Source organism: Mus musculus, chromosome X (assembly GCF_000001635.26).
Source record: "Mus musculus strain C57BL/6J chromosome X, GRCm38.p6 C57BL/6J".
Lineage (NCBI taxonomy): Eukaryota > Metazoa > Chordata > Mammalia > Rodentia > Muridae > Mus > Mus musculus.
In genome coordinates, this window is record NC_000086.7 from 5,983,545 (window position 1) to 5,987,691 (window position 4,147).

Below are 4,147 nucleotides of genomic sequence, written 5' to 3' on the forward strand. Positions count from 1 at the left end.
GACCTACCCATCACCTTAACACCGATCTTTTTAAAAATTAAACTATGGAGTCAATTTTTGTTGTTCTTAGATATACTCATGGGTATGGGCCATGCACTGGAGCATGGACCACATACCAGGGACAATACCATTAATGAAAACTGCATCTTCTAATGAAACCATTACCTGTCCATAGCTGGGGGCTTGTGAGCTTCTCCCCATCCATTCTAGAATACTGTCCTACTTGATCCTGTAGGTCTTATGTATGTGACCACAATTTCATGAATTTGACTTAAGTGGTCCTGTCATGGCCAAAAGACACAGTTTTGTTCCAGTCTTCTCTGACCTCTTGATCTTACAATTTTTCTGCCCAATCTTTCTTGATGGTCCCTGAGCCTTGGAGTTAGTGCAGACACCCTATTTGTCAGCTAAGCTTTCCATAGACATTAATTCTTTGTACTTTGATTTGTTTTGAGTTTCTATGCTAACCACAGTACACAGTGTAAAGAAACGTCTCTTATGAGATCTGTGAGTTATGGTAAACTATGGGGAAAGAGACATAAATTTAGAGGTTAGTTTAATAACATTCCCATTTAATAGAATAAAAGTTGTCTTATTATTGGAGTCTGGGAACACCCAATCATAGGTTCTTGGCCAGATCTATAGTGACAGGCAGGTGTCTCCTCCTATGTTGTGGGCCTTAAATCCAATCAAATAGTGGCTGGTTATCTCCGTAACATTCGTGTTACTGTTGCACCCATGGGCATAACTTGTCATTTTATATAGCTCATAGGTATAACAGCTTGATGAGATTGTTGATGACTTTCCTTTCTAGGTTACATACACCTTCCAGTACTATGAAAGTTATCCAAGAGGGTGGAAGCTTCTTGGTTAGTGCCAATTTTATTTCTCCATGTACTGTGCATAAACTGTCTTCAGCAATAGGATCTTTTCAAGATCAATTACGCAATCAAGAGCAGTAGCAATAGCCTATATTGTTTTTGGAGTCTCTAGGACACCTTCAACTAAAAACATGGATAGTATCTTACACCTGAAGCTGGGGTTTTTATTTGTCAAGCTCTTGAGTGGATTACGGTTACCAGAGTATAGTAACTATAATTATACTTTGGGGGTCCTTCAGGTAGAAGGTCCTGAGTGACTTTGGACGTCCGCTCAGCCTGGTTGCAGAAGCGGCTTAGTCTGTGTCCTAATCATCTCCCTGTGTGTAGGTAGGCCTGTTCTGCAAACATGTTCTGCCAGATCCTTGGGCAAGCCAAGAAGCATGCCAGCTTGATTCCTCTCTTCGTATTTATTGGAGCTGGGGGTACTGGAGCAGCACTGTGTGTGATGTGCTTGGCATTGTTCAATCCAGATGTCAGCTGGGACAGGAAGAACAACCCAGAGCCTTGGAACAAACTGGGTCCCAATGAACAATAGAAGTTCTACTCACTCAATGTGGACTACAGCAAACTGAAGAAAAAAAGGCCCAGACTTCTAAACTATGAAGTTCACTGTAAAGCTGTTGATAATGAAGGTCTTCCAGAAGCCATCCACACAATTTTCCACTTAAGCAGGAAATATGTCTCTAAATGCATGAAATCATGTTGACTATTTTGGAGTTTATTACATTGATGAATAAATCTCTGAAACTTGAAAAAATTTAAACTTTGGGGGTGGAAGTGAGAAAGCATCTCTTAGTGTAACAGACCTTGTCCTGGAACTCACTTTGTAGACTAGGCTGGCCTCAAACACACAGAAATCTGCCTGTTCCTGCCTACAGAGTGCACAAGTCAGAAGTCAGACACTAAATTCTAAAGTAGTGTGAGTAGCCAGTAGCTGGCCTGTTGGTGAGTCTGTGCTCTCCATGTTTATGTGGCCCGTCTTCATAGAAACATTGGTAGTATTGGTGCTCACTGTCTAATGTGCTAACCAATTACAGTTGATAGACTTCTATTATATCCATAGCTGCTCATATACAGTAAAGCAAATCCTGTTCCCTGAAACTGACTCTGGAGTGCTTCATGTCTGTGCTATTTACCAGCCCATGTGCACTGCAGTCTTGTTTGGGAATGACCCAGTAATGACTACAACAACATTGAACCAGTTCTTTTTCTTTTGGTTAGTTTGGTTAATCAATCAAGTTTATCAATCCTGTTGATCTTTTCAAAGAGCCAACTCTTGGCTTAATTATTTGTGTGTGTGTATGTGTGTGCGTGTATGTGTGAGTGCGCGGGCATGAGTGTGTGTGTGTGTGTGTGTGTGTGTTTTCCTTGATTTCTATCCTGATTATGCTGGTTTGTTTTTTGTCAACTTGACAGAAGCTAGGTTCATCTAGGAAGAGGGAATCTCAGTTCAGAAAATACTTCCATCAGAGCAGCCCATAGGGAGATGATTGGTATGGGAGAATATAGTTCATTGTGGTTGTTGCCACCCTTGGTGAGATGGCCCTGAATTGTATAAAAAAGCAATTTGAATTAGGCATGGAGAGCTAGTCAGTAATCCATGTTTCTTAATGGTTTCTGCTTCATTCTCTACCTCCAGGTCCTATACAGGAATACTTACCTACTAGTCCTGTCCTATTAGTTCTCCATGGTCAACTTGATAAGAACATGTAAGCCAAATAAACCCTTTTCTCCTCGTGTTCCTTTGTTCATAGTGTTTGTCATAGCAATAGAAAGCAGAGTAGGACACCAATTTTATTTCTCTCCATTTACTACTTCTGTATTTGGGTCGTCCTTGTTTTATCAATGTCTTTGTTCCTCTGATATTTTTGATGTTCACTTTTACATTTAATTCCAGGAATTTAAAATTTTCCTTTTTAATTCTTTGTTGACCTATATATCACTCAGTAGTGTGCTGTTTATTATGTCACATGTTTTTATTGAGTTTTAAGCCATCCGAGCAGACCATGGTGCTATATGTGTATGAACGGATGTCTACAGGATGGTCCAGTAATGGCTTATAAAACAAGAGTCTGCCGAAAATGTCGAGAAGAGGACTGAGGGCCAAGGAGAGCTGAGTCAGTGTAAAAAGAGAGTGAACTAGGGATAGTCAGTTGAGATTAGTAAGGCTGTGAACTTTCTCTACCATTATTTCATATGTTTTTTTATATATAAAGGGGAATCTTGAATTTTTTAAGATCTCAATACTCTACCTCTGTGACACTGGGATGTTACCTAACTTCTCTTGATCTTAATTTCTTCCTTGCGTAGAGAAACACATTTTTTAAAATATTAAGTTTTCAAAGAGAAAATATGTATGTGATATGCATGTGTACTGCATATCACTAGTTTACTATTATTTGTATTGAATCTAATTATTTTAACTAATTCAAAACATCTTGTGTCCTCAGTTGTTACAAATAGGTTATAGCTCATCACAATATCTTTTTTCAGAGAACAGCAATACATTATGTAAATAACATTTATCAGTGATACATAGTTAAAACACAATTCCAAACAGAGGCACTCAAATGATTGAGATCAAGGGACTACTGTAGTAAATCATGACATAAACTGCAATATGCTAGTTACTGCTAATTGCCAAATAGAATGAATCAGATATCCTTGCCCTAAAAATAAATCACAGCTGATTAGAAGTCTGCTTAGTACCTGGTGCACACACACACACACACACACACACACACACACACACACATGCACTCCAGTGACAACATAAAACCCTACACACATTGCCTAAAACAGTATTTGTATATTATGTTCACATTGGATGTTTTTCTTATTTGTAATTCATGCATAGCAATATTTATTTTTAAATTATACAGTGAAATGGATGAATGATTCATAAACCAATGAAATAAGGTCTTTGCCCTTGAGGATTTAACAATTTATTTGCAGGAACTAAATGTATTCAGTCAGAAAATATTTAATGAGTGAATACCATGTGTCAGAACTTGTTCTAAGTCCAATATCACAGAGCCAGTGAGTATGAAAGTCAGTTTACAATTCTGAGTTCATTGGCTCCAACCTTAAAGCATGCTTTCATTTATAGTCAGAAAGCTACTTCTCATGGTTCTTTCATCTGTACTTCTTAAAATCAGCTGGTCTCTAGAGACATAATTTTCTATTGCTTTTTGATAAGGAAACTCAGAAGTAAAAGCTATGTCTAATTGCATATACTTAAGACTCTAATTAAAAGTACCTTCTTT

At 38.1% G+C, this 4,147-nt stretch overlaps 1 pseudogene; it reads left to right on the top strand.

Annotated features, from left to right (window-relative positions):
- The first annotated feature begins 1,227 nt into the window (after positions 1 to 1,227).
- Positions 1,228 to 1,587, top strand: Gm14450 (annotated as a pseudogene).
- Positions 1,588 to 4,147: the final 2,560 nt, after the last annotated feature.